Genomic DNA, 26,388 nt, shown 5'->3' with positions numbered 1-26,388 from the left:
AGTGAAAATAGGTATCCAAAAATTTAAGGTAGGACGCCAGGATACTACTCTCATCAAGCGCATGACATATCCAAATGAAAATCCCAAATTTATTTAATACACACCTTTATTCCTTAAATATATATATGACCCGCTACGGTCAACACGAGTTATTTATTAGTAAATAAGTAATACTAAATACTTCTTAGAGACACCACTATTTCTTGAAATTTACACTAAATACATCATAGGCATCTCTGTGTCTACGGACAACAATATCAAAATTTGTCTTCCTAACATAACACTGTCTAAAGTAGAAGTTATGCCCCAACCTCCGGGGATGTTTAGCAGTAAGCAATTGCTCACAGGGATTACAGGTTACCTGTTCAGCGTAAAGGGTCCATATTTAACTAAAGGTATATCATAAAAGTCTTAACTTCACGGACACTGCCAAGAAGAACGCTGCAACCGGATGGCACAGCCTTAGAGAACCAGGGTCCAGGAGAACCAGGGTCCAGAAAAAAACCAGGGTCCAGAAAAAAACCCTAAGAACAAAGAAAATGTTCTAGGTTAAAAAAATTATGTTTTAACACGTTTAGTTTTATAGAAAAATTATATTTTAAACTGAGGCACAGCGCGATTTAAATTACGGCAATGAAGCGATTAAATGACTTACCGGGGTTTATGCCGGGTCCATTATTTCCTATACCAACGACGGTGCCTGCAGACCGCGTGGCAAGACGAAGAGGTGGTTGACGTTACATTAGGTTTTGCTGGAAAATCCACATAAAACACTATATTAACCCATTTGCGAAAGGACACACTACCTCCGCCTTTTCTTCTTTATATATTTAAAAAGTGTGGAAACTCACCAAGTTATGTTAAATTGAAGGGAAAAGATTAGCAGCCGCCATTTTAGGTAGGCTCTAAGACGCTAAATTATGCACATTTTGGGACGAGCTGTAACAAAATTACATTAACGATTACTAACTTGAATTTACCACAGTTTTAGGAAATAAAACCTTCAAGTAGGTTACATACCCCTAAGATTGATTGCCCAAAGATTTTCTAAGATCCTTTACATCTCGAAGATCGATCGAACAATGATTTATCAAAATTCCAATCCGAGAAACCACAGACAAACTGATGAATGAAAAACTTCCCATTCAATGGATACCGCGACTGACCGGTTTGACTCTCGGAATAATTCGAAAAATCAACAATAAAAAGAGTTACTCATTTTGGGAAGCAAATAATACGGACTTTATTAATAATTGGAAATTATAAAAAGATAAAAGAACCACAAGTATATGTTTATTGTCGTACAACAAGGGTGACCGACCGTCTGTTACGGAACCATGGACAAAAAAACCAAATGACATTGACAGCCGTCAGTGTCTACCGCTGAAATAAACAACTGCTCGGTTTTATCGAAATCATATTGTTAATACGTGGTATTTCTATGTTTTAAAATGTATTTCAATTGTGAAATGTATATACCACAACGAAAACAAAGTGCCTGTGTCCTAGCACAACGCAGGAACACGACATGGATGCGCAAAATGCAACGGAGTGAACGCACAGACTGACCTACCGCTCCGGTAAGTTTTGTCCACTCAATATAGCTAAAAGCGTATATGTAAAGTTGAAAATATCACTACAGGTCTCAGTCCTTGACTGACCCACTATGACATCCGTGTCGAAGACATTTCAACTACCAAATCTTACCAAAACAAACATACCATTTTCTAACCTATAAAGTACCTATATAATATGCTACTCAGCTGTTTATAACACTGGGTGGATACCCCAAAGTGTTACAGTTCATCTTTAGTTGGGTTAAAAAAAAATTTTTTTTTTCAAAAAAAAATTTTTTTTTTCAATGCTATACGCCCAATAGGAAGTGAACACCTTAACCTACGAAACGTAAATAAGAAACCATAGATAATCTATAAAGAAAAACAAGTCTTACAACCAAAGTTATACCTATGACTTGGTGAATGATCAGTTCGACCAAGGAAATCTAATGACTAATTTTGGTTCGAACCTTCTTATTCCTAGTGCGCGCTTTCCTAAACCTAAAAGAAAACGTCAAAGACTGCAACGTTAACAACCTTCCCTTTATTAAAGAAATTGCCTATCACCGACAGTAGTGGAAATAGGTAACAAGCTGCATTCTCTAGCTATTACACAATTCCTAAAATTACAAACAAAAGTTCAGTTACAGTACTGAGTTTAGCGAGAACGTAGTCCCTTTTTCAATAATTAATAATATTTCATGTAATAGGCCCGTTTAGGGTTTATAAGTAAAGTAAGTTTCTGCAGTTTATTCAGATTATTTAAAGTTTTATGTCTTTATAAGGACACATGAAAGATTAATGTTGGTCCGTGTGCACCCGGTACCAATAAAAACAAAAACATGGAACAAATACCCAGTCTGATGAAAACCAGCTTGTGCCAGGCTGCATTCAGTTTAGTAGGTACGTTCAATATTTAGTATCACATAGGATATTTACAAGTGTAAGTATCCAATGGGTGTTAAGACGAGTACCACTAGGAAGACGGCTGGGCTTCACCAGGACGTACAATGTCTTTTATATGGAAGTTACCTAGAAGTTTTCCTTCTAAGGATTTTAAAGAGTAAACAAGAGGACTCAATTTTTTATGAATGACACATTTGTCATAACGGGGCGCTAATTTAGCAGAAAAATGTTTTGCTGCATTTGACAATGGGAAACATCTTTTATAAACGATTTGTCCTTCTTCCAGTTCTACGTGACGCTTCCTCATGTTATAATACCTAGCATTACGTTCATGGGAGGCAATCAACGAGTTACGCACTTTTTGAAATACAGTTTTGAGCTCTTTAAGTCTTTCAGAAAAAGCACCACTGGTATCTAATTCGAGCGCGTTTTGATCTATGGGACCTTCGCTATTATAAAGGGAACCATCTAGAATCATTTGACGACCATGTGTTAAGAAATACGGTGTATTTTTAGTTACTTCGTGACGAGCTGTATTCAATGCACATTGTATTTCCGATACGTTCTTATCCCAGTTACGGTGATCAGAACGCACGTATGAGGCAATGGTTTTTACTAGTTCACGGTTCACTCGTTCCGTTTGATTCGTCTGAGGATGATACCTAGGGTTATAGAAAATATGAGGGACATCATATTTGGACATTAAGTCTCGAAAGTCTTTGGAAGTAAATTGAACACCATTGTCGCAGAATATATATTTAGGAACCCCATGTATAAGGAATATCCCTTTTTCCATACACTTAACGATAGCTTTAGCAGTTATGTTGCGTAGTAGAAACAAAGTCACATACTTACTGAAATAATCAGCACATACGAAGAGATACTGATTTCTCAGATAAGATGGAGGAAAGGGACCAAGAATATCACAAGATATTGCTTCGCCTGGCGACGATATACGTCGTGGATTACCCATCAAACCAGGACGAGCTAAGTTAACAGGTTTATAAGTTTTACAAATTTCACAAGAGTCGACGTATTCCTTCACGTCCTGAAATAAAGTAGGCCAATAATATATGTCGGCTATTTTGGAATGAGTTTTACCCACGCCAAAATGACCTGCAGTACACACTTATTTAGGACTTCATTACGATGCTCATAAGGAAGTACCAGCTTCCAGTCAAATTGAGCTGTCAGACGATACTTATTCTTAGAGTAACGGAAGAGTTTATCATTTTCAATTTTAAAGTTGGGAAAGAGAGTAGGTTTTTCAGACACCCGTTTTATAAATAATTTCCCTAACAAAACGAGATTCGTTAGGAGATTGAAAATCATCATCTGACCCAGACGACGCAGAAGAGCCTTGCTCATTCAACCGATCTAATAAAGAAGTAATTAATGTTTTCAACAGAATTACCGCTTCGGTCTCCTGAGGTAACCGTGAAACACGACACAAAAGATATTTGCATCGCGAGGATAGTCTATCAATCGCCGACGCCGTTAAGTCTCCTTTCGCTTCTAAATCTATTTCCTCTACCTTACGTTGGCAGAGCTCCAATTCGGCAACTTCGTTACTTATTAACAAGTCCTGGCACTTCAAACTACCCTTTTTGGCTAAATCTGCAGTCTGTTTTAACGCATGACATAAGCTGGACCGACGCGATACAGGATTAACCGGAAGTCTGCGAATCGCCAGTTCATGTGCCATTTCGTCTTTATGTAAATGTATGATTTTACATCCCGCATTTAGGAAATCCATTTTTTAAGATTGATATTTAATATCAGAAGTAAGTCAGTGTCAAGTTTTGAATTGTAATATTTGTAAAGTTAAGTTAAAACTTTATTAGATTTTAACCCTTTTAAAGTATTTTAATATAGTGAGAAAATTTCTCTTATGTAAGGCTAATTATTTAGCGTAGTATAGTTTTATTTATAAGTTGGTAAAATTTATAAGTTTAACCTCCAACTCAAGCAACAATTTAAAACAATAACTTGCAATCCCTTTTACATAAAATAACCTTAATACTAAAATAATGCAAAAATGTTTCACTTGGACATGTCATACTCCATAGGCCATACGTTGGGCATGCCACTGTAATAGGTGTGGGTGAGCCCTGGATATGGAGAAGATCTGATTCTATTATTATTAAAGACCGTTTCCATAGAAGGAAACGTGTTTCTATGGAGTGATCCAGAACTCACCAAACTTCACTACTGAAAAGTTCACAAATACCTTCGGCTAACTACAATCATAGATAGGGTCGCGGTTCAGGCCACTATGGAGTGAAAATAGGTATCCAAAAATTTAAGGTAGGACGCCAGGATACTACTCTCATCAAGCGCATGACATATCCAAATGAAAATCCCAAATTTATTTAATACACACCTTTATTCCTTAAATATATATATGACCCGCTACGGTCAACACGAGTTATTTATTAGTAAATAAGTAATACTAAATACTTCTTAGAGACACCACTATTTCTTGAAATTTACACTAAATACATCATAGGCATCTCTGTGTCTACGGACAACAATATCAAAATTTGTCTTCCTAACATAACACTGTCTAAAGTAGAAGTTATGCCCCAACCTCCGGGGATGTTTAGCAGTAAGCAATTGCTCACAGGGATTACAGGTTACCTGTTCAGCGTAAAGGGTCCATATTTAACTAAAGGTATATCATAAAAGTCTTAACTTCACGGACACTGCCAAGAAGAACGCTGCAACCGGATGGCACAGCCTTAGAGAACCAGGGTCCAGGAGAACCAGGGTCCAGAAAAAAACCAGGGTCCAGAAAAAAACCCTAAGAACAAAGAAAATGTTCTAGGTTAAAAAAATTATGTTTTAACACGTTTAGTTTTATAGAAAAATTATATTTTAAACTGAGGCACAGCGCGATTTAAATTACGGCAATGAAGCGATTAAATGACTTACCGGGGTTTATGCCGGGTCCATTATTTCCTATACCAACGACGGCGCCTGCAGACCGCGTGGCAAGACGAAGAGGTGGTTGACGTTACATTAGGTTTTGCTGGAAAATCCACATAAAACACTATATTAACCCATTTGCGAAAGGACACACTACCTCCGCCTTTTCTTCTTTATATATTTAAAAAGTGTGGAAACTCACCAAGTTATGTTAAATTGAAGGGAAAAGATTAGCAGCCGCCATTTTAGGTAGGCTCTAAGACGCTAAATTATGCACATTTTGGGACGAGCTGTAACAAAATTACATTAACGATTACTAACTTGAATTTACCACAGTTTTAGGAAATAAAACCTTCAAGTAGGTTACATACCCCTAAGATTGATTGCCCAAAGATTTTCTAAGATCCTTTACATCTCGAAGATCGATCGAACAATGATTTATCAAAATTCCAATCCGAGAAACCACAGACAAACTGATGAATGAAAAACTTCCCATTCAATGGATACCGCGACTGACCGGTTTGACTCTCGGAATAATTCGAAACATCAACAATAAAAAGAGTTACTCATTTTGGGAAGCAAATAATACGGACTTTATTAATAATTGGAAATTATAAAAAGATAAAAGAACCACAAGTATATGTTTATTGTCGTACAACAAGGGTGACCGACCGTCTGTTACGGAACCATGGACAAAAAAACCAAATGACATTGACAGCCGTCAGTGTCTACCGCTGAAATAAACAACTGCTCGGTTTTATCGAAATCATATTGTTAATACGTGGTATTTCTATGTTTTAAAATGTATTTCAATTGTGAAATGTATATACCACAACGAAAACAAAGTGCCTGTGTCCTAGCACAACGCAGGAACACGACATGGATGCGCAAAATGCAACGGAGTGAACGCACAGACTGACCTACCGCTCCGGTAAGTTTTGTCCACTCAATATAGCTAAAAGCGTATATGTAAAGTTGAAAATATCACTACAGGTCTCAGTCCTTGACTGACCCACTATGACATCCGTGTCGAAGACATTTCAACTACCAAATCTTACCAAAACAAACATACCATTTTCTAACCTAAAGTAGGGTGGTCCAAAAAAATGATTTTGCGATTTTTGAATGGGCCATGGTTTCATTTTGTGATCTATCGCAATAGTATTACTTATGAGAAATTACAACTTCCTAGATTGAGTTTAAGAAAGTGCTCACGAAGTGTCAATTTTAAGCTTTTTGGTGAAATTATCTCATGTGAGCTAAATTCGTGACAGGTAATGTGAACGTGTTAGAGTGAATTAATCGGGTCCTCCGGGTCCTAGAGGTGTCTTAAGACCGTATATGTGTTAAAAAATTGACTTCAAGTGAATACATATTGTTTGAAAATTGCTTCTTCTTCCCGACATAAAAATGTTTTTTTTTAATTTTTTATTATTGGTTTTCGAGAATTGGAACCAATTACTGAGATTAATCAGCTTCTGACCTTGCGACAAGTACTCCGGCGTTTTCACGAATTCCTAAAACATGAGAAAAACGTAATACGCACTGCTATTTAGTTTTAAAAGAATTGATTGAGGTTTGGAAAAAGTCCGGTATACCGACTATACATCATAAATACTGCCTTGAGAAACTTGAATTAATTCATAAGAAATGGTTTCTTTTGTTGTTAAGGTTACAAAATGTTATAAAGGGCTTGATACAGATTCAGATCTAGAACCATTAGCTAAAAGTACCCTTGAAGTTCTCGCGAATTCGCTAACCAAAGGACGACCTGCTCGAAACGACTACTTCGTACTTATGAACCTCACCATGATCGCTCTTAATAAAGTACCCAATAACATATATTGGCGATCCCCTGGTCCGATACATCATGCACGTTGGATGGCGAAATTACTTTACATTTACAAGATTTTCTTATTTAGAGGTCAGAAAGTGCCTAAGCTGACCAAAAGAGAAGATAAGGCAGTTATTCGGTTTGTCAAGTTCGGTGCGCTAATTTACACTGCAGCATGGGTTGAAGCCCCTCTGGCTGCCGAAGCAGGCGATCTACAGTTGTGGAAAAACCTCGTAGCCTATGAATCAGGCGATTTAGATATCGTAAAAGCTGCAAGAGTGGTCCTGAACCTGAAACGCCATTTGTGGTACTTATCCGACGAACTAGTCCCTACGACCGCGTACGCAACCAGAGCTTCGTAACCAGATGCGATCGAAAACTATTTCTGCCTTGTACGAAACCGGTTGCGATCAAAAACTAATTCCGTCTTACTAGTTATCAGTTACGATCGAACACTTTTCTTTGTTGTACGAAACCTTTCGACCGTTGATAAAGTCAGCTAAGATTATATTTATACACATTGTTATACAGTATAAGTACTGTACACGTTATATATCTAGTCAAAAATCAGAACACGAAAATTGTACCAGTTGATAATATTCAAATACTTTGTTGGCAAATACAATGTAACCTTGTTCCTTAAAAGACACTGGCTTAAGAGACATTGAGCACAGACATTCAGGATAAGAAATTATCATGAGTATCATGACAAAATATTTGAAAAAAAAACCTATAGCTAGATGGCCCAGACATTGGTTTCGTATAAGAACGAGAAGTGTTCGATCGTAACTGGTTACGGGTAAGACGAAATTAGTTTTTGATCGCAACCGGTTTCGTACAAGGCAGAAATAGTTTTCGATCGCATCTGGTTACGAAGCTCTGGTTGCGTACGCGGCTGAAGGGGAACTAGTAGGCTTTGCTTTATTTTATGGCAAAGTGACTTTTGTCGAAAAAGCAGCAATAGTAGAAGGCATGAACAATTAAGCTGATCCTCGCTTGGTAAAAGGAAACACTGATATTTTAAGGACCGAAACCTTTCTAACTTCTCTATGCTGGACATTAAAGAATCTTTTCTGCAAATGCCAATAGAAATTTGGCACAAAACTTCTATGTGCAAGGCATACAGAAAATTCACAACTTACGTGTCGTAAACGATACTACTGAAAGAGATGTCAAATTATTTGAAGCATATAATAGGCTTCTTACCAAGATTCAAGAGGAAAAGCAAATCATTTTGCATATAGTGGAACACAACCAGAAGATTGTATCAACGCAACCGAAGAAAACGTCACTAGTAGATGCTATTAAAAATACGAATAACTAACTGTTGTACTTTGTAATGCTTATTTTTGCGTATTTGTACTTTTGTAGTGTTTATTTTAATAAATATAACTATACAATCGCGGAGTCGCGCGCGCGCATCCATACGTATCGGGCGCATCGCGTATCGCTAGCCAATGCACTATGGCCGTCGATATTTTAAAATGTAATTATTGCAATGTAGTTGTGAACGAACTTTTAGCTTATGTGGTTAATAAGCTGCACGTCATGGATGACGAGAGTTTGTGTAGAATTTGTGTTGAATTCTTCTCGACAGAGGATATCAAAATAGCCAAGGATTTGTTATTCCAATCGGTACCTCCACGAAAACGGAAAATTAATAGAAGAAACGATGGACATGAACGACGGGATATCGAGGATATTTTGGACTTGGTGAAAGTCACCGAACCAGACAAGATTCCAGTGTTTGTGGCTCGTGACTTGCACAAACTCCCACCGTTAGATTTTGACTCCGTGGATGTGTCATCGCTCCTTAAGGACATTGTGACGCTGAAAAACGAATTAAGAATCATCAAATCGCATTATGTCACGCATGATGATTTAGAAATATTCAAAACGAACATAAATGGATCCCAAACTAGAACAAAGAGTAGTCCATTTTTTAGAAACGTTGGCAATTCGTATTCAAACGTCAACGTGAGACGTGGTGCAAATCTTGACAGCGGGCCAATAGGATTATTGCCTGTTGACCTATCATCACCGCCGAGCAGATTACCCGAACAAAACAGGACCATATTATCTCCCTCGAACTTACAAGAAACAAGTATCTTGCCCTCTCTGTCACACTCGATGGCGCTCGAAAGCGAGACGATATGCGATGTAAACAACTCCAATGCGCCGGCGCGAGCGCAAGATACAGTACCCCTCGCTTCACCGCCACCCCCTCGCCTGTCTGACTCATCAGCCGGAGCGCAAACCAGTAAACAACTGTCGGCCCTTAGCAATAGCGCCAATGGCGCTCCGCCTGCCGAACGGATGATAGATGTAAACGCAGAAATAAACAATGGCGCGCCCTCTCAGGTAGACCAACAGCAATTGTCTTATGCGGAGATGGCTAAGGATGGAGAATGGAAAAAGGTCGAATACAGGTCAAATCGCAAAATTAAAAATCGGTTTATTGGCAAATCTGGTACAGCTGGCACGACCCACAGTAGCAAATTTAAAGCAGCGGAAAGGTTTATACCGATCTTAATTACGAATATACATAAAGAGACGTCTCAAACGGATATAATCGAATACATACTCGAAAAAACCCAAATTAGTGTTAAGCTGGAGCAAATAATAATGAAAGACAAGAGTAAACTCCACAATGCTTTCAGGTTTAATGTGCCCAGTCAGCATGTAGGTATGTTTCTAGATGAAACATTTTGGCCAAAAGACATTATTTTTCGTCGATTTGTGCCATCGAAACAAAAATATATGAATGTAAACACAGCGAATCCGGCGACCGCTACCAGTGCTACGTGTCCTACGATTGCTACGCGTGCTACGAATCACTTATCAAATTAATTAATGGCTAATAGTATTAGAAGCAGTTTTAGTTTATGTTCTTTCAACTGTCGGAGTATAATACGATCAATTGATGACGTTAGAAAACTGTGCACGTTTACAGATGTAATAGCCCTTCAGGAAACGTGGCTTTTCAACTGGAATCTGTCATTACTTAACACTATAAGTGACGAGTTTGCATATACAGGAACATCGGCAGTCGACACGTCTGCAGGAATGTTACGAGGCAGGCCCTACGGTGGCACTGCACTGCTGTGGCGTAAAAAGCTTTTCCCTACAACCTCTGTTATACAATGTGATAACCCAAGAATAAGCGCGATTAAGTTAACGTCCAGCGATAAAGAAATTTTAGTGTTTAGTGTGTACATGCCGAATAACTCTGTGGACAACCTACCTGAGTTCGTGCAATGCGTAAGTACTATTAATGCAATAGTTAATGAAAGTGCTGTCGAAACTGTATTCGTATTAGGGGATTTTAACGCTCACCCGGGCGAGTTATTTTCGAACGAATTATTAAGTTTCTGTGAGGAACACAATTGGATATGTGCGGACTTAGATAAATTAGGTATCGTATCTGGAACATTTACGTATTTAAGTGATGCGCACGGGTGTAAACGATGGTTAGATCACTGCCTAACCACAAAAGCTGGTTTTCAATCTGTACTTGATGTTTATGTTAAATATGGTGTGTTCTGTTCCGACCATTACCCTTTAATAATCGAATGTAATATAAGTGTAGTGAAATCTAAGCTTTGTGATTACAATTTAAAACCGGGTAGTAAACAAATAGTATGGGGCGAGCGTACACATATTGAAGTCGATAAATACACGAATAAATGTAATGAATTATTAAAATTGATAGATTTTCCTGCTGATCTCGTAGCTTGTTGTGACCACTCCTGTAACAACTCTGACCATGTCGTGATCCTAGATGACCTGTATCATAAAATAACTAACGCACTGAGCGAGGCATCCTTACAGAGTAAGGAAGTCACTTGCAGTTCCAGGTCGAGTAGGGTTATAGGGTGGAACAAACATGTTAGTCAGGCGCACAGGGAGGCCAGGCTTTGTTTCCAAAACTGGGTGTCGTGTGGTAAGCCTAATACGGGACGTACTTTTGACGCGATGTGCACAAGTCGCAAAATATTTAAGTCCAGGCTTAGGTGGGTTCAAAACCACCAGGAACAAATTAAAATGGATTTACTTGCTTCGCATCACAGTAAAAACAATTTCAGCAGCTTTTGGAAACTCACAAAAAAAATGGAAGCACGGCCGGGACTCTCTGTCACGGTGGAAGGCATTTCAAACGCTAAGGATATTGCGAATATGTTCAAAGAGTATTTTAGCGTAAAGACATCCTGTAGTGGGAATATGGACCTGCAAATGCCAGACGATAGAACTGGGAATGACTTTCAAGTTCGCTTTAGTGCGAAAGACATCACTAAAGTTTTAAAGGAAATGAAAAGAGGAAAGTCTCCCGGTCATGACTACTTAAGCGTCGAGCATCTGCAGTTTGCTGGTCCACACTTGCCCAGATGCCTATCAATGCTCTTTAACCTATGTATTAGCCATTCGTATTTGCCCGAAAGTATGACGAAAACGTTAGTAGTTCCTATCATCAAAAATAAAACTGGTGATATATCCGATAAAACGAATTACAGGCCTATTTCTCTGGCAACCATTATAGCTAGAGTGTTTGACGGCCTGCTTAGTGTGCAATTGGACAAGTGTTTGCAGATACATGACGCTCAGTTCGGTTTTCGTGCAGGCCTTTCCACAGAGAGCGCAATCACATGTCTAAAGCAGGCTGTCGAGTATTATACAAGAAGAAAAACGCCTATATATGCGTGCTTTTTGGATCTTTCCAAAGCTTTTGATCTTGTCAATTACGACCTTCTTTGGAAAAAGCTTGACAGGATCAAGTTTCCCAAGGAGCTAACACGTATATTTAGGTGTTGGTATGGTGGCCAGAGAAACAGTGTCCGGTGGGGCAACGCACTTTCGGACGAGTACGGATTGCAATGCGGTGTAAGGCAAGGGGGCCTAACCTCCCCGAAATTATTTAATTTATATATTAATGACCTAATCGAGGGACTCAGCAGCACGCATGTCGGATGCCATGTTGACAGAGTCTGTTTCAATAATATAAGTTATGCGGATGATATGGTGTTGCTGAGCCCGTCGATAGGGGGATTGAAAATACTTATCGACATTTGCGAATCGTACGCCCGTAACCATAAGTTAAAATACAATGCGCTCAAAAGCGAATATATGGTTTTTAAAGCGGGAACCAAAAGCCCAACGTATGTCCCTCCCATTCTTCTTGATGGACAGGAACTAAATAGGGTGAGGTCTTTTAAATATCTTGGACATTTGGTTACCGAAGATCTGCGTGATGATGCAGACATTGAGAGGGAACGCAGAGCTTTAGCGATGAGAGCAAACATGATTGCGCGCAGGTTCAGCCGATGTACAGCCCAAGTAAAGATAACCTTATTTAAAGCGTACTGTACATCGCTGTACACATGTAGCCTATGGACAAGGTACACCCAGCGATCGCTAAATGCTCTGCGGGTCCAATACAACGATGCCTTCAGGGTGCTGTTGCGGCTGCCGCGATACTGTAGCGCGTCCGGGATGTTTGCGGATGCGAGCGTGGACGGTTTCCACGCCACGCTCCGCAAGCGTTGCGCCGCGATGCTTAGCAGGGTGCGTGACAGCCGCCACAGCCTCCTGGCCACAGTGGCAAATAGATGGGACAGTGGCCTTTTGAGGCACTGGTCCTCCCTGCATGTCAGTTTTAATAGGAAATTTAATTTAATGTAATGTTTGTTATTATTTATTAATATTTAATTTTAATTTTTATTTATTCAAGTCTAATAGTATTTAATTTATATAATTGTATGTTAATGTTATTTAATTTTAGTTCTAATTAATTAACTTTATAAATTATGGATTGTCAATTGTCTGAAATAAATGAATTTTAATTTTTTAATTTTTTTTTTTTATACAAACTCGTGTATTTTTGTATTATTAATATTTTCCTAGTTGCTCAAAAAATTACAAGTTTCGTAAATAATTTCAATATCTCATGTGTGATGAGCACCCCGTTCCCGTTAGTATATCTTTCTGAAATTTTGCACACATGATATTGTCAATACGTGTAACAAAATTAGGGGGTGGCCCGAACCTTCAGTCAAGTTTGAATTTTTTTCATACAAACGTGGACCACCCTACTATAAAGTACCTATATAATATGCTACTCAGCTGTTTATAACACTGGGTGGATACCCCAAAGTGTTACAAACTTACTATTCGCCTTAATACAGAATCTTTTTCTGTGCTAACTTGAACCATTTTTTTATCTATAGGTAAAAAATCTTGAACAAAATTCAAATACGTAACTTCTTTCGTTAAACTGACCGATTTGTTTACCGGCAAACGGGACAGGGCGTCTGCCGCGTTACTCTCACTGCGCACATATTCAATATTAAAATTATATCCGGCTAGCAATACCGCCCATCGTTGAAGTCTACTAGCTGCCATTACTGGTATTCCTTTCTTTTCGCCAAAAATAGATACCAGAGGCTTATGGTCGGTCCGTAAAGTGAATTCCCTACCATATAAATATTGGTGGAATTTTCTCACCCCAAATATTCTACTCAATGCTTCACGTTCAATTTGCGAATAGCCCTTTTCTGCCGCATTGAGTGTTCGCGACGCGTACGCCACCGGCCGCTCGCCGTCCGGCGTAATGTGAGACACCACAGCGCCCACCCCCAAGCTACTAGCGTCACAAGTCAAAACCACTGGCAGATCGAGAGAATAATGAGCCAGGACTTCACTAGACGTTAATATTTCTTTTATTTTCCTAAACGCCTCACTACACTCCTGGTTCCACTGAAACGTAACCCCCTTCTTTAGTAACTTGTAAAACGGTGTGAGTACCGTACTAATATTTCGGACAAATTTCGCATAATACATTACTAAGCCTATAAAAGACCGTAACTCCGTAATACTATTTGGTTCGGGAACCTTTTTTATTGCTTCTATTTTCTCAGGACACGTGTGTACACCATGTTTACTGATAACGAAACCTAAGTACGTCACCGATTCGGAAAAGAAAGTACATTTATCTTTCCTAACCTTTAGACCGTAAGTTTTGAGCCTTCTGAACACCTCATGTAACGTTTTTAAATGCGTTTCATCATCTTCCCCGGTTATTATCAGATCGTCTAAAAAAATACCTACGCGCGGTAAATCTCCAAATAGCTGTTCTAATTTCCTCTGAAAAATACCGGGGCTCGAAGCTAAGCCGTATATAAGTCGATTGTACATGAATAAGCCTTTATGGGTATTTATCACTGTAAACCGTTTGGATTCGTCTAATTCAAATTGTGCGTACGCTTGCGATAAATCTAATTTGGTAAATCGAGTCCCTCCATATAATTTAGCAAGTAAGTCATCAACCCGTGGCAGCGGAAAACGGTCTACCTCCAAACATCTGTTGAGAGTTAGTTTAAAGTCAGCACATACCCGAATGGTTCCATCTTTTTTCATCACCGGAACAATAGGCGTAGCCCAGTCGGACGAGTTTACCGGAGTGATCACACCGTCCGCCACCAGCTGATCGAGCGCGCGCTCAACTGGCTCGCGCAGCGCGTACGCCAGAGGTCGTGCGCGCAGGAACACGGGCGCCGCGCCCTCTCGCAGCCGGAACCCCACCGTTCCGCCAGTAAACCTTCCCAAGCCGCCTTCAAATACTTCACAATATCTGGAACTGAAATCGTTTATGTCAAAAATATGCTTTGTACTAACATTATTACAATTGACGGATTTTACTAAGTCAGGTAGTATTCCTAACTCTTTTATCCACTGTCCGCCGAGTAAACTCGTTTTCCCGTTAACCATTACATACAAATCTAACTCTTTACATTTTTTGTTATATTGCACCGAAGGTAATATTTTACCTACGGGTTTGACACTTATGTCCGTATAATAACATAAATTCAAATTGCTAGCTTTTAACGGACACTCAGGAAATAATTGACTATAACAATCATAGCTAATACAAGATATCGCACTGCCCGTATCTACTTCCATAACTAAATTTACATTATTCACTTTTAATTGCACCATGTAAGGCCCATACTTCTTTAACTTTTTAGCATCTATAGAAAAGTTATTTACCTCTTCACTGCCGTTACTGTCACTGTCTGAATACTGGTACCCTGCCTGCTCTTCTAACATCGCGTGAAAAGAGACGTTTTTTCTTAAATTCGGACACATTTTCTTAAGATGCCCTTCTTTGTTACATACTCTGCAAACATAGGCCCTAAATTTACACGAGCTCTGTCCATGCTGCCCTCCGCACGCCGAACATTGCTGGGTTTGTCCTCCCTTCCAGTCCGCACTGTTCGTAACGACTCGTCGCTTGCCCGCGCCCATAGCGCCCTTTGTCCCGTCGCCCTGCGTGACCTTTGGACCGCGCGGCCCATAGCGCTCGGTGCTAGCCGCCTCCGCCGACTGTCGCTTGTCACCGTGGCCAGCTGATGCACTGCCGTTGCTATCATGGATGATGATACTCCCTCCTCTATTGTAGAACGATCCTGTACCAACGCCGCATGACTTTCCGCTGCTTCCATCGCCACCGCCATTTTAAATGCTCTTTCAAATGTTAGGTTATCTTCCGTAAATAACTTTTGCCGAATGCTATCATTACGGATACCACACACGAATTGGTCTCGTAAATTCTCTTTTAAACTGGCTTCTTGAAAATCACAATCTTTTGTTAACTTTTTTAACTCCGCAGTATATTCCGCGATGGTTTCGTCACTTCTTTATGTCCTCTGACGAAATTTAAATCGTTCGGCCATGGTACTCCGCGTCGGCTGTAGGTGCTTCTTCATAACTGCCACAAGGTCATCAAATTCTTTTGTTGACGGTTTGTCCGGTGAACATAAGTTTGCCATGAGCTCGTACGCCTCACTACCCATAACGGTGATTAAAGTCGCTACCTGCACAGCCGGTTTAACGTCGTTAACCACAAAATACTGGCCCAAGCGCTCCACATATAAATCCCAATTATCCTTATGCACATCGAAAGCACCAATTTTACCGATAGACATTGTAACTGCGATATTCACTCACGTCCACTAAAAAAAAAGTTTCACACGCGTTCACAGTTCGATTTCGTCGCCACTGAAGTATTTAAGATGCACTGACTATCCAGGAACTTCTAGAACGGAGAGAAAGCACAAGACGCGTCCGCTTGGTAACAACTATTTATTGAAAGAGAGCGATGATAAGTAGGTACTTATACATTATGTCAGTGAGAATTGTTTCTACCCTCTTACATCATTATACCCATATATTACATACACACTTTATATTTAAAATAAAACTAATTAAAAGATAAACTGTACGACAAATGGCGGTAAATGAAAACTTTTTCAAGCACGTCACGCATTCGTAGTTTTTTTTTATTCAGAGACAAACTAGAGTCGGGGGCCTATTTCCGTATCTTTCAATACAAACTAACATGCGAGATATATCAAAATTGTATGCAATTGACATTTCATTTCGAACAAAAAGGCATCTCGACTGATATTAGAATAGAGGTCAAATCGAATTGCTTTTTTTTCAGATGTGTTCCAAATTTGAATGTCATAACCAAATCGATTTTGATATAGTTATGAAGCAATTACAACATTATCACAGATAAGAAATTTGTTGTAATAAAACAGTTTCTCGTAATCATACAGGGTTTATGATATGTGTGTAGATAAAATTATAATATTCCACGATACTAGGTTTTAAAAACATAAAAAGCTGTTCAAATATTAAAATGCTTCCGCAACCAGCCCGGTTTGCTGCTTCTCTCCTCCAAAGTGGGCCTGCAATCATTTTAATGTCATCCTCCCATCTGGGTGGAGATATGTGATCCGGTCTTAGAACGAGGCCTCCACGGGCTCCACGCTAGGACCCACTTGCTCCACCTGGCATCATCTAGGCGATATACGTGCCTGGCCCAGGCCCATCTCAGACCGATGTCTCCTACTTTCGTGCCAAACTATATATTATGTTATTAAATTAGCACTCTAGAGGGCCTTGAACCTCATTGTCTACAGGCGATATCTATAGCTATACGAAAATGTGAGTTAAATGGATTAGATTTATCTGGGCTTGCTTATTTTCATTAGAAACGGAGTCCGAGACATCCTCACGCATTTGATTACTTTAGTAAATAGCTTAGCCTAATCTAGACTCATTTGCATGACGCAAGAAAGACTTAACGAATAGGTATTACGCGCTTTCAAATAAGCAGAGCGTCGACTAAGCAGAGCCCTTAATTTTATGCATAGTGCCGTTTTAGTTTTCATGCCCAATTCTCACGTATTAGTTTCTGAAAATGAAACGGCAAAATGGTAATGTGAAATTGAACCGATTGGAAACTAACCTAAGTAGACACTGTATGAGTTATAAAACCAATAAAACCTAATAAATATTCATTGGTACTAAATTTCCAGCAAATTGTGTAAACTGTTAGGCAATATTTGTCTAGAGAATCTACATAAGTTTGCATTAAACATCGCAGAATACATTGCACCTTACAACTACAACTGACTTAATAAAATATCTCAGCTTTTTGGGAAATGACAGTATAAAATTTGATGTTGAGTCATTTTTGCATTAGAAAAAGTAACTATACTGTCCCTATCTCCTAAATTAATTGAGTAAACTGCCCTTTTATTATTGAAAAGTTTTAATGAATTATTAAGGTTTATGACCGTTGACAAAAATTTGGTTGTTTTTTATAAATGACAGGTAAGTACTCGTAGTATAAAAATTACGATTTTTAGAAACTAGTCACTATAAAGCCACTTTCTGGCCGAACTGCTTTATTATCGTTTGGCTTAATATGAATAAGGTCAGTTTCGTTTTATAAACGTAAAAACCGTAAAAACCTTTTGGGTATTATGCCATTTTCGTATTCAAAGGAGAGTAAATTGTGTTAACCTTTACTTTCGGAATGAACGCGACTCAAGCACTAATAGATCACTTTGTTTGCGTTTGGCCAACGGGATGCGCTTGCGGCAGCGGGATTAACACTGAAAAGGGGTTGACGTTCCGAATCGAAAAGAGTACCAGTTGCTATCATGTTTGTACTTTTACAAAACATCACCGTTGTCTTTTATCCATTTTCCGCTTTTTTTCTAAATTGGACGATATTCAATAACGGTTTAAGATAAACACGGCAAAGAACCATTAAAAATATTATCAAGTGACCCAAAGGCAACCTCGATAGCTATTATTTTTGCAGCTGTTCAATAGATACGATATTATTATCTATCGACTTTGGCAAGGAAAATCTTTACTTACTTAATGTTATTTTCAAGACCGTGGGTAGAATCTTTCTGACTATTGATGACTATTTCTTTGATTTTAACATTGTAAAAATATCACGGAAGTCGTCGAAATAGTTTAATTTATAATTAGGTAAGCTCATTTGAAACTTCCTACATGGATTTTTCTTCTTTATGAAAAACCGTATTGTAGATAAGGTTTATCAAAATCGTTGAAGATGTTTTCATGAGTCGAATTACAAAACAAATTTTAAATAAATATAATAATAATTATGAACTGATATAATTAAATAATATAACATGTACATAAGGGTGAATTTTTAAAGAATATACAAGATACATCGTAAAAAATGACTCATTTTAAAAATAGGTATGAAAATAGTTTATAACATTTATATTTAAACTAACCTGCTAAGTTCCAGAAGCTTAAGTTTTGTTTTTGAATTTGGAGCCTTGTCTTATTTAATAAAAGTTAAAATTACATTTTGGTATAAAGTCTTTATAAGAGCCTCTGGGACTCAGGAGGTAAAATAATTCGATAGAGCATTGCACAGAAGGTCACGCGAGAATACTTATAATTTTAATTTCTAGGCAATGAACTCTAAAGCTTTGTGTTGACTAAATAAGCTTGAAACTCTAAAAGTTTGTCTGCTAGTTAATTCCCGAAACAAACGTAGTTGTTCAGAGTGCTGTTTTACATTTCAAACTAGGGATCCTTAAGTACCTAAGTTAAACGAGTTAAAGTAATAAAGAGGTTTGCTTGATCTCTTTTGACTTTATGACTGCGCTCAAGATTTGTTAATGATATTGATAACATACCTTGTTAAATTTTGGAACTGATAAAATATTTAAAGTACATATTTGTTATTTCGTAAGACGATACTGTTTATCGATATAATATATTAAGACACTTAGGGGTGTGCGCGATTACTTATCCCCTTATTTATAAAACTTGGTAAATCTCTGTTTTTTTTCAAAGATACAAAGATAGTGCTAAATGGTAATCAACGTCATGTTAGATTTGCCAAACATTTATGAATACGCCACTTGCCACGATCTAGTCGCCTGTCCAATTATTGGCCGCACAAATAATAAAGTCGTCGAAATGTAATCGCATGCTTGGTTTTATCAAGCGAACTGCTAAACCTTTCAAAGGGCCAAATAGCCTAATTGTTCTATACTCCGCATTAGTACGAACTACGCTTGAATACTGCTCGTCGGTTTGGCAACCAATTTATAAGACACACTCTGATAGATTGGAATCAATACAGGCAAAGTTTTTACGATATCTTTCCACTAAAACTAAAACACGCCGAACGCTTCCTGAGTATTCAGATAGACTTTTAGCATATAATTTACAATCACTATTGTCCCGACGCAATGTCGTTGATATGGTTACACTTCATAAAATTGTGCATGGTGGTCTCGACAGTAACCTCATGGATTATGTTTCACTTAGAGCCAACAATAAGAGAACACGGAATCTGGAATTGTTTGCCTTGCCTATGGTTTATAATAACAATGTATCCAATAATGCGCCTGTCTTTAGAATGTGTCGTGTATATAATAACTTAGATATTTTGAAGGTTTCTTTACCTAAGTTCAAAAATGTTTTGCTGTCCCAAAATTCTATATTCTTTATTGCCTTTAATAACAAGATTTTATAGTGAAAAATTGTACTTAGCTTAATAATTGTTCCGTGGGTGTGTTGTGTACAATTGTAATCGTGGTGTGGGTAGTGTACAAGATACTTATGTATGGAATATTTTAAAATGTTGTTGCCTGCATTGTGTTATTGTGCCTATCAAAATAAAATAAAATAAAATATAAAATAAAGAGATTTCCTCGATATTTTAAAATCTTTGTCATTGATAATGCAGACGCCAGGCCGGAGCAGACGACGAAACAAAGGCACGCTGACAGCCGATAATGCGATTGGAAATTAAATTGATAATTAAACAAACAGATAGCTTCGTTTCGTAAAGTTAAAAAGAGGATTCAAAGTCTAACTTTGGAGTGTTAATTAGAGACGACTCCCAATTGCAGTCGGTTGGCATTCATCAAATATTAGAGCGGAGCGTAATTGTTTGCAACTAGTTATTTGCTCGGACCGCATGTTTGGCTACATTTAATCAAGCACTGCGTTGTTTCAAACCACGGACTCACATTTACCCACGTTCAGATTGACGTCAGCCTAGAGTACAAACATTCGATTGAAAAAAAAAAAACATATTGGTCGCGTACGTCACGGTTAGGTATTTTTGCCGTTAGTGCTCCGCTCCGCGTTAATAGCCGTTTCTATTTAGAAATATTTCAACAGCCTTATTTATTAAAACTAGAATTATTATATTAGGTTATTAGATTAGGTTTTCCTCATTGTAAATTCACCGTGACCGAGATCGCGAGGGGAAGAAAAAGTTTTCATAATGTTTTAACTAAAATGAGTTTGTAATAACGGCATAAGTGTGGCTACCACCAGTTCGGCGCTGACATAAACGCTATCGAGAACGTAATTTACTTTCTATACATCTCACTCGCACTTATACGAGTACGTTTTAACACTGTCAGTTACTCATGCTACGGGTAAAGTATACGAAATCCCTTCATACGAAATACATACAGAAACAGCAATACCCTCCCATTTTAGGTCAACCCCGTTCACGGCATGAACACTGAACAGGAACGTGAACTGTTGGGAGAATTAAACCGTCTTCCGAAATTCAATTTAACTTTGCGTTAATAAAACACGAACGAGCTTCTTCTATGTATAATACCTACCTATGTTAATTAACTCATTTTATTATTATCGCCGAATATTGCAGTAGATAGATTATACAACCATTACAATAAATTACTTCACGTTTTGTGACCCTAACCTCAATTTTTTATTGTGATGACGAGAACAATATTAGTTTTTTTTTATCTATGTGAGATTACTACGTTCTACTTCTTCTTCGACATATTGATTGATTCATACGAATAGGTAAATTTAACGGTAACTGGTGTTTTTCATATTTTTCTATAATATTTGTTTAATAAGAAGTGTTATCAGTTGATAGAGCAACATACTCGTAATCCTCCTTTACACCATTTTTGAAAAGTCGCTGTATTGGTTTCTCTTTCTATTACAAATCCCGCAATTTTTTTACAGGAAATGAATTCGTTTTTAATAAAAAAATGAATAAAAAGCATTTGAAACTAAATATAATAAAAGTGTTGAAACACAAGCAAAGAAAGAGGGCTTGATTACGCCATTTGTATCTCACAAATAAATTGGGGTTCTAAATTCTAGCCGCTGCCTGAGTGGCAATTTAATTTGGACCTTTTTTTGTGAAATACTTTTATTTTCACTTTAGGTTTATTTATTGGGTACATATTATGCGTGACTAAGAAAACCTTTAAAAGTATTATTTAAGTATGCTTTTGTTCGTTCGTTTTCATTATTTTAAAAGTATTGTTGTTGATTTTCGTCTAATATTAAAAGCCTTTTATTAACTTCTATTTATTTTCCAATTTAGTTTTTTGAACCTCCTAAATAGTTAAATGAATATTATCATTTCTCCACTACCTAAAGGTTGTCTTGAAGAGATCGCTCGATAAGACCGCCTGTGTTTTACCTGTCTTCCTGTTTACCGGTTTCTTTTGAAATTTTATTTTGAGGTTGTGATTGAGGATGCCCCTCACCCCGCATTAGGTACAAATGAGGGGTGAGGGGCATGTGGGGGCGGGGCATGGTGCTAAAAAAAGGAAACATCGTGTTTTTTTAAACTCCGTTAACTTCCAGGTTAAGTACATTTAAGGAAACGAAATGGCGTATGTAATGTAAAAAAAAAAAAATAGTTTCTTTGTATTTTATTTTTCTAAAAAGTACCTAAAATAATGTTGTCGTGAACAATTGAAAATTATGACATATCAATATCTAATATATTATAAATAAATTATGAGATAGCACTAGCGTTTAGTAGCAAATGTACAAACTCCTACTAAACACGAATTAATATGTAAACAGGCCCTAAGGCAAGTCTATACGCTCGTAAGTCTATATTTAAATATGGTTTGCTGAGGTAAATTGAAATGTTAATTTAATATTTATATATGAAACCCCTCAACTATTATATTGTTTAGCCGACATAATTAATCAAAGCCATATCAGTACTTACGTGAAGTTTCAAATTACCTTTTAAATACTTCATTGAACCTCATCTCAGTAAGTTTTCCAGACTCAAACTAAACTCAAATTTACAACAAGCCCGCTCTAGGTTCAAGTAGGCAATATCAGGTATCACACGAATCGGGGCAAGTGCCGTGGGCTCTTGCGCCTGCATGATAAATACAAGGATTTTGCTGTTACTGCCATATTATTTTTCTACTAGGTACTCGTAAATGTTAAGTACCAAACCCGTATGTTATGTTACATATATTAATTAGCAGTCTCTTTGCTAATGACATATAATATTAATAATGTGAGCTTTAAGCCCTTTGTTAAAACTTCGCTCAATTGTGTCAGCTTTGGTTCATAGTTGGACGGGTTTACATATTATATAAGGATTTCCTGGAGTCGATTATATTTGCAGAGGTTACATGTTCGTACACGTATCGACAATATATTGAAATTTTAAAGAGGAAATAGTCGTTACAATAGCTTATATAAGGTAAACGTCCGGGTGCTCGACATGTCAATCCAAAATATTTAAGAATAAATAGAAGTAGAAACACGCCGAGAAGTTAATGGTTCCCTATCCCTCCAGTTTTATATCCCCATTTTTAGTTTTTATAGATTTTCGTGAAAATTGCATGCCAAGCTTCGTACTTTCTGCCGGTGATATTACGATAATTTACACATCTATGTATATAAAACATATTCATCTCTTTTGGGAGATGTGACCTTTACCTTTCTTAAATGCAATTTGTTTTATAAAGGGGTGATATAAAAAAATCTCAAAATGAAATAAATTGTAAGTCAATAGGGTTGTCCGAGTAAATGTCTCGTGCTTTTGCTGGCAGTCCTAAAAGATGTCATCTATTTTACTTACATCAATGCATCTAAGTATAATTCAGGAAATACAGTGAAAAACATGTGATTTGTGTTAAAACTGACTACAAAATTAAATAATGGAATAAAACAAACGTATTCCGTTGATAATATTTAATTTATATGCTTTACATTCCTGTAATAAAATAAAATAAATCGGCTCCACATTTTGGCAAAATAAATTATGGAATGAACTAAAATAAGGATTCCCCCAAAACACAAATTGTATTCCACACATTCTGCAGTACTTTCACGGCTCCACTTCTTCGTCATTTAAAAACCGTAAAAAAAATACAAAAAACTGCCTATTTGCGTGTATTTTTTTTTCCCAGTAAAATCAATGTGACTTACTGAAAAATAGGCTGATATGACAAAACTGCAAACATTCGTTTTATCTACTTTAATCATGAAATCATAAAAAAGGGCTCTACAAACATTGGGACCTAGAAAATAACCTAATAGTCCCAATAAATGTCAGCCGTGTTGAGTTTTAGACTTGCGGCGGTTTTCAGTTCTAATAAAGGACACGCTTGTTTATCACAGTAAAAATGAACGAAATCGACATTTAGTACTTAAAAATCTTCCTGTACATTCTAGCATCAACACAATTATAAAATATGTTCATAACTTACCGTTGAAGTATTTTAAATAAGTCAGCAAATACGAGCAAAGCTTAACCAAATCGCTAACAATAGAGACAAAGAGCATATAATCACTACGTTAGAGATTGATTACTCATGACAACGTCATCACATATATTATTTATAAATTGAAAATAGGTTCTATATTTTATAATTTAGCGTGTGAAATGCGAAAGCTATAAATATTTCTCATCTATTAAATCTAGTTGCGATGAATGTAACGGTAATCTTATCTTATTTATCGCAATTGAAAGTATGGATGACGAGTACTAGTACCGCGTCGAGGACTAGTACTTCTACCTTAAGCGTTGTATTGTATTGCGCAATATATTCATGTCATACAATACAGAGGACGATAAAAGGTTTCGCGACTATCAGGCCAATCAGAACGTGCACTGATATAAACTGATATTAGAATGATATTGGAATCATATCAGTTAGCTGTCATTCGCGCGTACGTTCGCAGACTTGTCTGAGCGACATGATTGATAGCTAATTAATATGATTCTAATAATATTCTTATATCAGTTTGATATCAGTGCACATTCGAATTTGCCAGTGTAACAATATTGAGAAATGTTACCTGCTAAGTTCCTACTTACCCACAAGGTGTGTGCACAATGTTTTTTTGTATCAGCTTACCTGAAAAATAAAACAAATCTATTTAGTTACGACAAATTACTGATTAATACAAACGTATACAAGGTTAAGAGTTTAGCAAGCAGGTATTATATTTTAATAAATTTTAAGTTGGTATCTAAACATTATTTATCTAATGGTCCTAACCTATTATTCTTGCCGAAATATTAAGTTATTGGTATGAATAATGGACGTTTTTGGAACTTGGTACGAATTAAATAGCTATTTGTAACAGTACATAACGACGAAATCAGTTCATTTTGAAATATGAAAAGACATGAATGAATAAGTGACAGATATTGCATATATATATACACACATAAACACCCATTTAACCGTTCCGGTCGCAGAATCATCAAATTAGTAACTAAATGTCAGATGTGTTGTAACGGTGTCGTAAAAGTTACACACTACACTTTGCGACTGTGTTCAGTTTTGGTTACTTAGGGCCACTTGCACCAATCACTAACCCGGGGTTAACCAGTTAAACCGTTAACCCAGTGTCAAATTGTACTGGTAGCCATGGTAACTCCAGGTTTAACCAGTTGACCCCGGGTTAGTGATTGGTGCAAGTGGCCCTTAGTGTGGTAACAGTGTGCACACAATGCGACCTGAATTGTTTCAGCAACTAAATGTGGTCGCCGTGTCTACACTTTTCGGTCACAAAGTGTCGAATCATTTTTATACACTTTGCGTTCAGTATTTGACCAAATCTATACACAATGTGTCGTAACCGTCACCGAACTGTTTCGAAACATTGTTGCCGAAAAACTTCTTAATAAAACGTCGTAAGTGCCGGCGTACATATCTTTCGCTTATACGGCTTTTTGTATTGTATGAAGGTACGAAATCCTCCATTACACGTAGTCCGATACGCACTTGGCCGGTTTTTATCGAGGAAGAAATGACAATATACATAATAATATAACACTTGATTTTATTACAAATTTTGCAAACTATTTTTAAGTTGACTAAATTCATATGAATACTCAAATTAAAATTTCACTTCCATTTTAACAGCCTCAACCAGCATGAGCTTAAGATATTGAAAACAGACGTAAAGCAAAACTTGGGGAATTTCCCCAAGGAACCTGTCGTAAAGTATACTACAGCACTACAAATATGAAATAGCAGGTTACATACCTAGTTTTATGGTATAATAGATTACCCCTCGGTTCCCTTGGTTGCTACTTACTCAACAAAAAGGGCAACGTTCGTGGGCATTCCGTTACAGATGAGCCATTTTAGATGCTTTCTCTTCTGGGAAAGGTTTATGCCTAGTGTTTGTAGTGCTGTATTATGTTCAATGTTAAATGACACGGAGATTATTTTTGATACCGCGTTTCAGGTGTAAGTAAGCCGCCATTTAATAAAATATAATATAATACGAGAGTATGTGAGTGTAAGTGTGACAAACATATCATGTGTGACTACGAGATACACAGTAATATTCAGAATTACAAAGATAAATGACAGCAGCTTGTAAAAATACTTGGACTTTTGTCGTGAAGAAATAGAACTATGAAACAAAAAACTTACCTTTAAGATGCAGTAGATTCATCCAGCAAAGTTTATGAAAAATCTTAACTTTTTAGATCATAATACGATTACCATTAATTTGAATTACTATCTTGAG

At 37.3% G+C, this 26,388-nt stretch overlaps 2 protein-coding genes and 1 pseudogene across 2 annotated transcripts in view; all 3 read right to left on the bottom strand.

Moving 5' to 3' along the window:
• Positions 1–26,388, bottom strand: part of LOC133534432 (uncharacterized) — a 107,664-nt gene that overhangs the window by 24,906 nt on the left and 56,370 nt on the right. The window lies entirely within an intron of this gene.
• Positions 1–26,388, bottom strand: part of LOC133534437 (IDLSRF-like peptide) — a 120,481-nt gene that overhangs the window by 50,710 nt on the left and 43,383 nt on the right. The window lies entirely within an intron of this gene.
• LOC133530293 (uncharacterized) lies at positions 13,156–16,379 on the bottom strand (annotated as a pseudogene).

The sequence above is a fragment of the Cydia pomonella genome, chromosome 2, assembly GCF_033807575.1.
Source record: "Cydia pomonella isolate Wapato2018A chromosome 2, ilCydPomo1, whole genome shotgun sequence".
NCBI classification, from domain to species: Eukaryota; Metazoa; Arthropoda; class Insecta; order Lepidoptera; family Tortricidae; genus Cydia; species Cydia pomonella.
The sequence above is the reverse complement of the archived record's forward strand: the minus strand, read 5'-3'. Positions and strand labels throughout refer to the sequence as shown.